The sequence below is a fragment of the Curcuma longa genome, unplaced genomic scaffold (genome assembly GCF_044706935.1).
Source record: "Curcuma longa cultivar G26 ecotype Majalengka, Jawa Barat unplaced genomic scaffold, ITB_CL_G26_1.1 contig_19556, whole genome shotgun sequence".
NCBI lineage: Eukaryota > Viridiplantae > Streptophyta > Magnoliopsida > Zingiberales > Zingiberaceae > Curcuma > Curcuma longa.
Window position 1 is genome coordinate 1 of NW_027431123.1, and position 14,909 is coordinate 14,909.

Here is a 14,909-nt window from a genome sequence, read left to right on the forward strand (position 1 = left end):
CTTAAGAGCAATCTATGCAACTCACGGCTTGAAATGATCACAAATAACATTTTTAGACTTAATCAGCATAAATTCATGTCAAAATACAAATTACATAGATAAATCTGATACAAATATAAGAATAAGATTACAGATTTTCAACTAATGTCTAAATTTCATACACATATTTAAGATAATATAGAATAGGAAATGTGTAGAAAATCTAGAATAACTTAATCAAATGATATTAGAATAAGTGCAATATTTTTATCATAAGATATTGACTTTAAAAATGATGGAAAAATTTGAATTCTGTTATTTTAAGCTAGTTTTAAAGAAGGCATTAAGATGATGTCATCGTTTTATCAGGTTATTAATGTTAGAAATCAAAAGAAAGTTTAATGATATAAGCTCTCTTTTGTTTTAAACTTTATGAATAGATAAGGACTGGTAAAAGCTAATTAGTAAAGTACATTTTTTGTACTGATGTTGAACAAGTGATTACTCTGATAAGGTCTTATAAATTTTAGTTTAAATTAGGATAATTAGAAGTGAGAAAAAAATGACTCACTGGTCTAATATCAATCTTCATGTTTTATATAAAAATAATTCTCATGCATATTGGACAATTTGAATGTGATTAGTTAATTAGTAACTATACCTTCAAAAGTGATTGTTGTTGCATGGAATGGTTAATTGACATAGTTGCAAATATCACTATATTATTTGCATTTTGGATTGCTGCACACAACCTAACTAGTAGCTAGCAATCAAATGCCAATTAATAATGTCTTTGACTTGAAAGTATTAGCTTTGGGATTCAGTGAGTACAACACCATAGTAGGCACTCAATTCCACAAAAAAATTCAGCCTCTAAATAAACAAAAACTGTATAAACAATTTAGTTAGTGCTTCCTTCACAATCTTTTGCTAGTTTGATAAATTTTGACTGGTTATGTTAGCTCAATATGGTGAAGTTTGTGTATTGTGCAGAGAGAGGACTTAGTATAATGATAAAATTCAATATGTAAATTCCAACTACTAGAGACATTTATATAAATATGTTGTTGCTATAAAGCATAAATGTCCTTTTTTTACTTGTGTTGAGTAAAAGTTTCCTTAGTTTTGACCTTTTTAACACCATTAATCATATTATTTATCCAACTCTATGCTCTTATCATAACTTACTTTTTAATCATGCACTGGAGGTGCTATTTTGAAGCAATGTTTTCAGTTGTATCCTCTCTAATAATTTGTTCTTAACATTCTCATTTATGTTGTACTACTTAGAGCATCCGCAACGTATGTGACGTTATAACGTCATGGGCTCCACTGCCACGTGGTAGTCGATCAGGTGATCGACTACCACACATGATGATCGATCACCTGATCGACTACCACCACCTGATTGTGAAAAAAAAATTTAAAAAAAATGCATGGCCCACCACTGTCACCGATTAACACGTTCAGAACTCTGAACGCGTTAAATACCTCACTCCTCTCTCGCTCCTCCACGTCCTTTCCTCGCTCCTCCACGTCCGCTGGTAACGCGCGATTAACAGCGCGTTGCGAATGCTCTTATAAAAAGATGACTGCATAATCAGCCCACATAAGTTACCAGAAACATATTTCTTATTTGTTCATTTGGACCATTTAGAATGAACCAAATTGACTTAAAATCCTGAGTTACTCTATTTGAGTCTGTAACATGAAATGAATTTAGTTGTGCAAGTGATAAATATTTTATATATATTATATTTTAAATTGTTAATTACTATTGATTGTTAGATTTTGTGTATTTTACAATGGACAATTGGCATATTTTTTCCATATGGAACTATGAGGAGGATAAAGGGCTTTGGGAGATTTTGTCATTGTTCCTCTAATGTTGATTTGTTGAAACATGTCAAAACAATGTATATGTCACCATGTCATCCTTTAAAATAGTGAAAGTATTCATGGAGGAATAGGAAGAAAGTTTGAAAGAGGAGGTCATGGAGAGACCGCAAAGCAAAATAGAAGAAGCAAAAAAAGGGAAGCCTAGAAGAGTAAGACAGAATAGCTGTCACGACCCAAAAGCTCCATTTTTATCTAAGGGACAAACTCCTCGCTCATAACAAAATCCACAATGGTATCATAACCACAAAATAGAAACATCAAAAAAATACACAAGACTAAATAATAATAAGTGTTGGATTGTTATTAAATACATTTAATATACTGACACAAAATGTCTGAATTGTGCTAATAAAAATAACTGATTTATGCTAACAAAAGTAAAAAATGCAAAAAGAAAAATGGATCAAAACAATAACTTGTGCAACATGAAAATAAAAAGACACAAAAATTCATCTTCCACAGTCACTGGGCATCTCTAAACATGACTTAATCTGAGAAATCCAACCATGAAAATCACCTCAAGTCTACGAACCTTGTTAAAAGAAAGTGAGGTGTGAATACACTTATGTAAGGTAGGATAAAAGTGAATGTATATAGTATAGTATCATATAGAGGGTAAAATAGCATGTTAGATAGAATTTCATATCCTCTTAGCATTAAATTTTCTTTATTTCTCTTTCATTTTTCTTAGGTAATTTCATCATTTTCTTATATTTTCTCTTTTATACTTTATGAATTTTTCCATCTTATTTTATATGGAAATCAATATATATTATATAGAAGTGAATGACTCACAATTTACTAATAAATGATTCATTATATATTGGGGGTAAATGATCGACAATCCACACAGTACAGAATGCCTTTTATATATATATATATATATATATATATATATATATAGAGAGAGAGAGAGAGAGAGAGAGAGAATGAACGATCAGTAATCCATTCAATAAAGAATGTTTCATATACAAAAGGGTTAAAAGGGTGAATGACTCATATTCCACCAAGTAAACAAAATACATAGAATATGAAGAATCCCAATCCTCCCAGTCAAGAATGGGCTAAAGTCCACATAGCGTGTGAATAGATCCAAGGTCCCTTTGAAGTGTAGAACCAAGTCTTGGCCGACCGCCCCAATATATGTAGGCCGGTTTATTCTGCTCCTCAATAGAAGAAAAGAGATCATAAGTTTATTCTGCTCCTCGAATTGTATTTGCTTTGATTCTACTCCTTGAATTGTATTTGCTCTTTGGCTCTTTGGCTCTTTGGCTCTTGCCTATTCTATTATATTAGGAGAGCCACTGGGCAAAAGGATAACGATTTATCTTCTTCCACTTTAATTATACCTTCTTCGCTGAGACAATGATAATAACCCTCTAACAAGCAACTATGACGGCCATCGCCACGCCCAATGACCGAGATTTCACCATCTAAGTATATATCAATTATTTTATTATTTCGGTGACTGTGCTTACAATTTGGGGTGGTGACAAATTTGTTTATCGTGATGGAGGTTATGGTTGGGGAGAGAGACAAAACTGGGGAAGATCAGCTAAATAGGGTTTGCATACATGATGGGAAAAAATTAATTGGAATTTGAAAACCCATCATTTAGCTAATTTTGTAAGTTGGTCCTTAATATTTTTTTAAAGGTGATGGTGGAATTGGGTTTAGAGAGAGTACATGGGTTGTAAAAAGCAGAAGGTGCAGGCAGGGATGTAAAAACTTGAGGGCAATCAAACTTAAAATGTGTTTATCTGGGGCCTCTTGATACTTAAGCATACACAAGCAATTCTCACTTAACCACTTGGGACTAAAGCCATAAAGTGACTTTTTATTCCTATCTCATGTATCTTCAGTTCCAACCTTGCCAAAGATAAGGAATCAATTCTAATTACATGTAAAAGCATAGAAGAGAATATTCCAACACAAGATGCCTAAGTTTAGGTGGAGCCCCTTGATACTTAATCATAAGACTACCTCACTTAACCATGTGTAGACCTCATTAAATCATGTCTAACTAAATAGAGAAGGTGTGTCCTTTTACTCTTCAGGGGATAAAGAGGGATTTAAGTGATTAAAGGAAGAGAGAAAAGAAGAAAGATAAGAAGATGAAGAATTGGAAGAGTAAGAAGATGGAAGAGTTTGTGACAAGGGAGAGGAATCGGAAGATGGGTGCAATTCATGGAGCTGAAGAGGAAGATGAAACTCAGATGAAGAATTTGCCATGAGCTTGAGATCATTGGAGGGATTTTAAATAATCAAATTAATAAGTAAAGACAGAAGTGAGGTTGCACTATCTCTGTTATCAGGTAAATTACATTTGCCCAAACAATTGTATTGCATAACAGTGAGCATGTACTCAGATATCAACCGACATGACATAAATTTTGTGATATTACATAATTCATATACAGCTCCTAGCCACCCAGAACTCGTTGAAGTGATTTATTTTATAGGATTTGGTTTGTTAGGGATTACATGCCACTTGAAATCCAAGTGACAGTTCCTTAAATTTCCTTATTTTACTCAGCAACTATACTCATAACAGCTATACTCTTACCTTTCTTCTTGCATTTCAATTTGTTCCAACTTTAGTACTAAAGGTTGTTTCCTGATTGTATCATCAATTTTCATGAATACGATCATTTCTATTGTATCCTTATAATATTGGATACCCTTATTTGCATCGGTTTATTGCTACATGAACACACTATGTTAAGACATTATATATTTGACATGGAATTGCTGCTGCTCCTTTAATAGAAGACTTAACTTTTTTTTTTATTATTACTTGCAACGTGTCAGCATATTTTAATTTTGTAATCTGATAACATAAACATGTTATTCGTCCATAATAGAACAAGAAAAGGGAAAATATTAAATTAGGTCGAGTGATGCATATACTTATTTATCAAGTAACCAATATCTTTTGCTAATTTACTTGTATCTTGCAGGAAACTTGGGGACCCTTCATACTTGTCATGGAATAGAAATCCTTCTGGGCATTAAATTTTTTTTATTAATGTATGTTAATGTATTTTGCATGTATTAGTAAGAAAACAGTTTCCAGAAATAATGTATATGGAAGAATGCTGTGTTTCGATTATGACAGTGCTGGACTAGAGTGATTAGCTTAAAACCAATTAAACTTGCTATTAAATCCACGTGCTTGAACAAATCAACACTAGTTTCTTGTGAAAACATTTTATTTTTGAATATTAAGAACAACATTTTGTTCATATCATGTTATTTTGATTTCTCATTGTTTTTCAGCTTATTGGCGTGGGAACTGGAGGATGAATTCATCTGAGCAACCCCAATCAAACCTATTTAATTCAGTTACCTTTTGCTCCAATTTAATTTAATTTAATACACTAATCTCGATGAGATAAAAAAAAGGCAGTTCGGTGCATAAATTTTGTCAACCTGGTGCACCAACTTTGATGGGGTAAGGGGAAAATTATTTCTAATTAGAATCCTAAGTTAGTTCCCTCTACTTTATGTACTATCGATCGATAAGTATAACTTGATCAAGAACGCTGCCAATCAAGAAGACGCACAGTCCACTGGTAAAAAAATTCCTGCAGATTCAACGACAGATCCTGCTTGCGGCTGGGACCGCACAGAATGCTGCCAATCAGCTTGCGGGCTGATTTGATACGGAGCTACGAGGTGGAATCAAGGCTGCATACGATTCAGGCCCCGGAGCTCCAAGAAGACATGAGCTACAGTCTTACGGAAGGCCTATGTCATGCCGAAGCATCAGTTTTTCATGGGGCAGTTGGCGAATAGCAAGGTCCGCACCAAAGACAGCCGTATATACCGTGCAAACCTATCCAGTGTGCCAGGATATGGATGAACCTGAGGACCAGCTGTTTTTTTGACTGATCGGTAATCAAACCTCTATGGGACAAAGTGCGCAGCTGGCTTAATATCCGTTGCACGTATCGAACAATGACGGAACTGCTGAATGGACTAGGACCGCAGCTACACCGGGACAGTAGGCTTAACAAAGCCCGGCTTTTGAGAATTTCTTGCATCTTGTACTTGATTTGGATAGGTGCCGATAAGACGGAGGTGTCCCGCACATTGAGAGGGTGCTTAGCATGATCCAAATTCATGTTTTCCCATTTTTTAGTGGTCCAAATGTAACCCCTTGAAAGTTCGCAATAAAATTTATCTTTATATAAAAAAATATAAAGTAACTTGTTACTATTTATTTATTTAGACATTACACAACGTTTCTTCAAGTTTACTATAAATATATTCATTTATCATTTATCGGAGTTGGTCGGAGTTGTGTGTGAGAAAATAAAATTGTTATTTTCTGTTTAATCATTTTATTTTAAAAAATTTTCTGGTATGAACAAGTTTATCTTTCAATAAGAAATTATTATTTTTTATTTATATAAATTTGTGATATGTATTTTAAATGTGAATTGTAAATATAGCTTGTATGAGAAAGATTTTAATATGAGTTGTAGGGAAATATAATCATTGGATTTTGATTAATTTTTTAAAATATTAACGACGAAATTAGCGACTGAATTGGAATTCGATCGCTGATTTTAGCGATCGAATTGGAATTCGGTCGTTAAAATTAGTGACTGAATTTCATTTCAGTCGTTAAAATTAGCGACCGAATTTGAATTCGATTGCTAATTTTAGCGATTGAATTCCAATTCGGTCGCTAAATCGAATTACGATGGTATTTTTTGTGATTTTTTTTTTCGATCGCTAATCGGTCACTAAATCCGATTAACAACCGATTAGCGATCGAAATTTTGATCGCTAATCGATATTATTTTTGTAGTGTTCAATTTTTCGCCCTCTTTACCATTAACAATTTGATTAGTAAAGTTTTAATAATCGGAGTGAAATGATGATCTTAGTAAATTTTATATATTTTATCCTTTTGTGAAATACAAGGTTTAACACTATACGTAGCACAACTTGATTTTCACATGAAAGTTTTATTAACATTGTAAGGGCATATACTAGTTTAGTTATTTGTTACTCAACCTAAATGAGTTTACTTATTGTTAGACAACTTTTTGACTTAGGCTAATCTGATGAGCCAAAGTTTATTAATGAAGTTTTGTTAAATTTTATAAGATTTGATCTAAATCAAAATTCATATATTCTCAAGACTCTCTTGAGTATAATTATATCCTCTAAATTTAATTTTACACTCTATTTATTTTATTATGGTGTTTTGAAATAAATTCAATTATATATAATTTTAGCACAAATTCACTCACTAGTACATTTAATATTATCTTATTTACTCAACAATAATACATATGCATTTTTAGAACTCTTATAACATTGATCATGCTTAATTTTTTTTGAATTTAGATTTTATATAGTTATCAATGAAATTTGTTCAAAATTTATTGATGAACTTAGATTTATTAAATCCAATTTAAATTAGGACTAATGTTTTCTTGGAATTCTGTTAAATGTAATTATACTCTTTAAGCTTGGTTCAATATCCTATTTACCTTTGGTCTGAATTTCTAAAATAAATTCCAATCTTTTTTGGAAGGAGACAAATAAAAGCTATAAAACTCTATAAAATGTGACTCATTCTTAAGATTTCAAATGTGTTTTGATGGTTCGAGTGGGTTGGACGAGAGTGTGGTATTAGTGTGGATAGACATTGGGGGTAATTTAGAAAAAAAATCCATAATTTAGTAAATTTAAAAGTATCGTGCATGAGTTAATTATTATAAAAATTGAATGAGCAGTTTAATAGAATGTAGATCATTAAAGGATACTCAATAAATATTAAAAGGTATATCATTTTTTTTAGTTAGTAATTTTGATCAATATTACTATAAAACATGAAATTATTTTAATTTAAAATATTATTATATTAAAATACTTTTTCAATTAATCAAAATTGTTTCAGTTGAAATTACTTGAGTATTATTATACTAATTTTTATCAAAAATTACTTCAACTTAAAATAGTTTAAATAAAATTAGCTAAAAATAATATAATAATATTTAAACAAAGATATTTTTAAATAAAAATGCGACAGAACATCTCGTCGATAACAACCAAAGTAAAAAAGCATCCTTTTTTATTTTTGCTCATATATAAGACTGAGCATTCGGTTAAAATCGAATCGAATCGAACTGAATAAATCAAAAATTGAATAAATCAATTTTTTAACCAACCAAACCGACCGAATTTTTCAATAAAAATTGAATAAATCAAATCGATATTTTATCGGTTAATTTGATTTTTAACCGAATTAATCAAATTTTTTAAATATCATGAAAATTTTACTAATTAATTAAGGATTTATAAATTTATTTACTTAAAAATTATAAATTATTTTTTTATTTGAATAATTCGGTTTATTCGGTTTAATCGAATAAGAAATTTTAAAATCGAAACTGAACCGAATTAACCGATTTTTATAGAAAAAATAACCGAATTTCTGAAATAACCAAACCCAATTTTTTAGTTTGGTCGATTCGGTCGATTTATTCGGTTTAACCGAATTATTCAATTTATTCGATTTATTCAGTTTAACCAAATTATTCGATTTATTCGATTTAACCGAATTATTGCTCACCTACAAATAGAAATTTTAAGTAATTGTGTAATTCTTTATACAACTTGTCTATTTACTTACTTGCCGTCATCGTGCATCGTGACGATAACTGTTTAACCGTCTTCTTGAACGGAATCCAACTCGCAAACTAGCCGTTGTCGACTGGGTCACCAACATACTCCCATCAAACTCCTTTATTTACCCCCAGCGGCCATCCCTCCTCAATACGCGCCACACGCACACGATTCCACACGGCCGCTTGATTCTTTTTGCCGCTCTGTCTCTCTCTGGTTTCTGAAGGGTTCCGCTTGTGCTGCTCTGCTCCTTCCAGGTAAGGAATCGAACAAAAGGATGGATCGAACCTCGGCGCTTTACTGGGTGAGATGTTCTCATTTCATCATTTTGTTCGCCTTAAGTTGCATTCGTCTTAACGAAATTCTATTTTCTTGTTTTTGTTCTTGTGTATCGAACTCAATTGCTCCGGTCTATAAAAAAACTTTATCCACTTGGTATTGTGATGACACATTGTTCTAGTTTATTATTATTATCATCTTGGTTGGACGTCAACAAATTTGGTAGTTAGTAAACAGGGAGCATATCCATATTGTGGAGTGAGTAATAGCTAAATACCAGAAATAATTATGCTAAAATAGATTTTGCGAGGTTATTCCAATTATAATTATTGGATAAAATCAAGTTTAATTGGGTTAATTGATTCTCATAATACACCTGTTTTGACCAACATTGTACAAATCAATGTCATTGTACTTTCACACAAAGGTTTTACATTTTTCTAGCTAAGATACCCATAATTTAATGGAGAGAAACCCAAGTATTTGAACTGTGAGGTCTGGGTATCAATGACCGAAGCTCCACTTATATGTTGTGTTGAGTAGGGGTGAGTATTCAGTTAAAACTGAATTGAACTGAACCGAATTAATCGAAAATCGAATAAATTAATTTTTTTAACCAATCGAACTGATCAAATTTTTCAATAAAAATCAAACAAACCGAACCGATATTTTATCGGTTAATTCGGTTTTCGACCGAATTAATTAAATTTTTTTAAATATTATAAAAATTTTACTAATCAATTAGGGATTTATAAATTTATTTACTTAAAATTTATAAATTATTTTTTTAATTTAATTAATTCAGTTTATTCGATTTAATCGAATAAGAAATTTTAAAATCGAAGTCGAACCGAATTAATCGATTTTTTTTAAATAACCGAACTTTCGAAATAATCGAACTGTTCGGTTCGGTTTGATCGGTTTATTCGGTTTAATCGAATTTTTGCTCACCCTAGTGTTGAGACAATATATGTGATAAATAATGCAGCAGAAATAATTTGACAAAGATCACAATGCTAATGGAGTAAGTCTCTACAATTTGTATGATATAAGTTATAATGTTAAACTCACAACAATGAACTATGGAGCATGCGGTGAAGCACCATTGACTAGATTTGGCCTAATTGAGCAAACACTTGATCTAATGCACATTCTAGATCAAATCCTAGATTGTAAGACATTTTTAGATTCCATGAAAAAAATATTATTTGTATGATATTTCTCCACCTTTGATGGAGGAGTTTTCTCTTCAATGGGAATTTCATGAATAGATCGTTAGTCCATGCAGTAGGACTTAATTCACAAAAAATGTATGTTAAGGATTGTCATTTCTTATATTTGCTTTTATTCCATTCTGCTCATTTTAACTTGAACATAGAAAAAAGCTAATGTGACGTTTGACCTTGAACTAAACCATGTATAAGAAACAAATGTTTCATTTGTAAGTAAAGGTGCTATTCACTAGGCTCTAATCATCATCAATGGTTACAACATGCTCAATTAGGCCATGTCTAAATAGTTAATACACGTTTTCATATCCTCTACTAGCAGTCGGGAACAATAAGAATGAGTGATAAAATGAAGGCATGTGCCATTAAACTAACTCATGGATTCAAGGATCCATGATTGGGACTTCGTAACTTGGGATTGATTTTATTGTGTTTTTTATTGGCTTTTTGTAGCCTATTCATATCACTAAATTGCTATTTGCGATAGCACATACATTCTATCTTGAATTTTCATTTTCAGTATGATGAATCTAAAAGTAAAGCTTCTAGCTTTACCTTCTTAATTTCCTTTCCCGATTATTGTATGCATGATGCATTTGAAGAGAACCATATTTCATTTCTACTGTGTCATTTGTATCTCCCTGACTCGATACAAACAAATATTATTTTCCTTACTTTGACCCTTTTGTACGCAGGTTACTAGCTAATTCCTCCTTCATGATGCTTTTATTGCAAACTTGTTATATAGTGTTTATCTTCTAGTATTTTTCTTCCAATTATGTGCAGTCTCTAGTACTTAGGCGCCATGGAGCAATCAGAACAACCAACTCAACCTGCATTTGGGATTGTTCCTGATGTCGCTCAAATAGCATATGCTACCGCTATGTACCAACCAGCTGCAGCAGTTGCTGGAGTTCCACAAGCAACAATAGCTACATCTGATATGGCACAACCGACCTCGTGGTTCCCTACTATCTCAAGCCCAGCTTATCTTGCAAGCCATCAACTTGCTTACCTGCCAGTCCAACAGTACCAACAGCAACTCCTCCGAGTTTTCTGAGTCAACCAGATGTTAGAGATAGGCCTGAGCATTCAGTTAAAATCGAATCGAACCGAATCGAATAAATCAAAAACCGAATAAATCAATTTTTTTCGAACCAATCGAATTTTTCAATAACAACCGAATAAACCGAACCGATATTTTATTGGTTAATTCGGTTTTTAACCGAATTTTTTAAATATCATGAAAATTTTACTAATTAATTAGAGATTTATAAATTTATTTATTTAAAATTTATAAATTATTTTTTTAATTTGAATAATTCGAATAATTCGGTTTAACCGAATAAGAAATTTTAAAACTGAAACCGAACCGAATTAATCGATTTTTATAGAAAAAATAATCGAATTTCCAAAATAATCAAACCGAATTTTTTAATTTGATCGGTTCAATCAGTTTATTCAGTTTAATCGAATTGTTGCTCACCCCTAGTTAGAGATAGGGAGGACCATTAATTTCAAAACCCACTGCCTACCACTTTCCCATATAAAGAAGATAATCAAGGCCGACGAGGGTGTTAATATGATCGCAGCTGAGGTAATAGTGGTCTTTGCTAAGGCATGTGAATTTTTTATTTTAGAGCTGACGCTCAGGTCATGGATCAGTACACAAGAGGCTGAGAGGACAACGATGCAAAAGAGGGATATTGTCGTCGCTATAACCAGAACCACCACATATGACTTTTTGGTTAATTTAGTACCCAAGGATGAATTGAAAGATGAAAGGTTTAGGGAGGTAGCAAGCATTGCTTTGCCCGGAATAGGTGCTCCAGCTGACTCAATTCCCTACAACTACGCACCGGCAACACAAATGGTAGGTGCTAGAATGATGATCAGAAACTCTATAGATCAAACTGCTTCGTATGCTGTTCCACCCCCTCATTCAACAGCACAGATGGGAGATGATGAAATGATGATCGGAAACCCTATAGATCAAACTGCTTCGTATGTTATTCCACACCCTTATTCAGTAGCACAGATGGGAGGTGATGAAATGATGATTGGAAACTCTACAGATCAAAGTACTACTTCGTATGTTGTTCCACTCCCTCATTCAGAAGCACAGATGACAGATGCTGAAATGATGTTCGAAAATCCTATAGATCAAACTGCTTCGTATGCTATTCCACAACCTTATTCAGTAGCACAGATGAGAGGTGATGAAATGATGATTGGAAACCCTACAGATCAAAGTACTACTTTGTATGTTGTTCCACCTTTTCATTCAGCAGCTCAAATGACAAGTGCTGAAATGATGATTGAAAACCATGCAGATCAAATTGCTTCGTATGTTGTTCCACCCCCCTCATTCAGCAGCTCTGATGGCAAGTGCTAGAATGATGATCGGAAACCCTATAGATCAAACTGCTTCGTATGCTGTTCCACTCCTTCATTCAATAGCACAGATGGCAGATGCTGAAATGATGTTTGAAAACTCTCATTCAGTAGTACAGATGACGGATGCTGAAATGATGTTTGAAAACCCTATAGATCAAACGGCTTTGTATGTCGTTCCACCCTCTCATTTAGTTGCACAGATGGCAGGTGATGAAATGATGTTCGAAAATCCTATAGATCAAACAACTTTATATGCTGTTCCACCCCCTCATTCAGAGTCTTATTGGTAGGACTGAGCATTCGGTTAAAATCGAACCGAACCGAACCGAATAAACTGATTTTTTCGAACCAACTGAACCGACCAAATTTTTCAATAAAAACCGAATAAATCGAACCGATATTTTATCGGTTAATTCGGTTTTTAACCGAATTAACCAAAATTTTTAAATATCATGAAAATTTTACTAATTAATTAGGGATTTATAAATTTATTTATTTAAAATTTATAAATTATTTTTTTAAATTTGAATAATTCGGTTTATTCGGTTTAACCGAATAAGAAATTTTAAAACCGAAATCGAACCGAATTAACCGATTTTTATAAAAAAAATAACCGAATTTCTAAAATAACCAAACCGAATTTTTTAGTTCGATCGATTTATTCGATTTAATCGAATTGTTGCTCACCCCTACTTATTGGTTGCCTCAACCTCAGGGGCAGCAGCAAGCAGCACAGCAGCACTAGTAGGTCCTAGATGGTTATTAAAGTAATGTATTTGGAAATGTTCAGCAGAGTCTTCAATGAATGCAGCATGCAACACATAACAAGGTCCTTTGTTTCGAGTGAATGTCGTGATATTTGTTAGTTAGTGCAATTATTCTTTTCTTGAAACAGAAATGAATACTATACCAAGGAGGACAGTTGCCAATTGCTATACTGATTGTTAATAGAAAAGACATTCTTGTTAAATTAACCTAAGACTAGTTGTTTGTTGTATGGTTGTTTTTTCTGATAGAACACTATTAGAATCCTTCCTCAGATGTGAATAGATAATAATAATGATGATAAAGCCAGCAATACAACACTTGTAGTCCGAGTTTGAGAAGTTCTAGGCCTCAATTGCTTTTTAAACTGTTTTTGTATTATCAGATAAGAAGCAAAACCCTCTCTTGCTAGCCTTTATATTCTCTAAGTGAATGATCTTATAACCTTTTAAGAAATTTAATTTGTAAATTTTCAAGATTTGTGATTTTTAAAATTTCCATTTTTTAAAAAATAATTTGAAACAATTAGTGTTTAAAAATTAAAATCTAAAATTTTAAAATAAATATTTTGATTTTTTTTTCAGATTTTAGAAATTCATTTTGATGTTATGATTTTTTTCTTATCTGATGAGAGTTTTGCATTTTTTTATGGTTTGTTAATAATGATATTTTGAAATTATTTTTAGAATTCGAATTTGTTTGTGGTTTTTTAAAATTATGATTTTTTTTGGGTTCTCTATTTTTTTAATTTTATTTGACTAATGGTATTTTTGTTTGATTTGATTGGTGAAATTGATCCAATTTAAATTGATGTCATGGTCTGACTCAAATTGGTTTAAGTGAACTTGTTGGTATGCGTAAAGGATGGATAAACAAGTTGATGATCATCCAGTTTGGAGATTAAAAATTATGTTTGGGATGGGAGACATCTAGATCAAGTGAGAAGTTATGAGGAGCTTAGACTCAAAGATAATTATTGATGCATGCATTATTTTAATATATTTTGAATTTATGCCTGGTGTATAAAATATTAGTACAATTTTGTCTAGCTTTAACTAGGTGGTGCTTAATCAAGATATTTTGATGTATTAATAAAAGATTTAAGTTAGATTTATCTATATTATTAATATATGTATTAAATTATATTAGGATAAAGATCATTGAGCGGTGTCACAAAGTTTGCCTATCTTGATTCTAAATTGCTGATTAACTTTGAAGCAAATTTAGTCTTAGAAGTGGTTAGGATCACATGAAGAGTCATCTCAACTGATATATGATTCGACCAAGTAGTAATATAAAAAAAAAACTTATAGAATATTTACAATCGGATGTGAATCAATCAACTAATACTTTAGATTAGTTAATTCATGATCTAAGAAATCGATTAGTCGATCAACTAATACTTTAGATTACTTAATTCATGATCTAATAAAATTATAAAATATTTCCGTTTGGTTAGTCAATTATCATGAAATTAGTCGATTAGATGTCTAAATTAATTGGCTGATCAACAATGAAAAAAATTAGGAGAGAATCATTATGCTGATATCAACAAACTGCAATGGTCATGTCTATATGAGTTACTGATCAATCGTTTGGAGAAATTATGATTAGTAGAGTAGCAAGTCAACTGGATGTGGGTTAGAAAAGCAAAATTAAAGGATGAAAAGGAGACGAAACATATGACTATAAATATAAGCCGCTTGTGGTGGT

General features: G+C 32.0%; 1 pseudogene; it reads left to right on the forward strand.

Annotated features, from left to right (window-relative positions):
- Positions 1–10,839: 10,839 nt before the first annotated feature.
- LOC141817185 (uncharacterized) lies at positions 10,840–12,721 on the forward strand (annotated as a pseudogene).
- Positions 12,722–14,909: the final 2,188 nt, after the last annotated feature.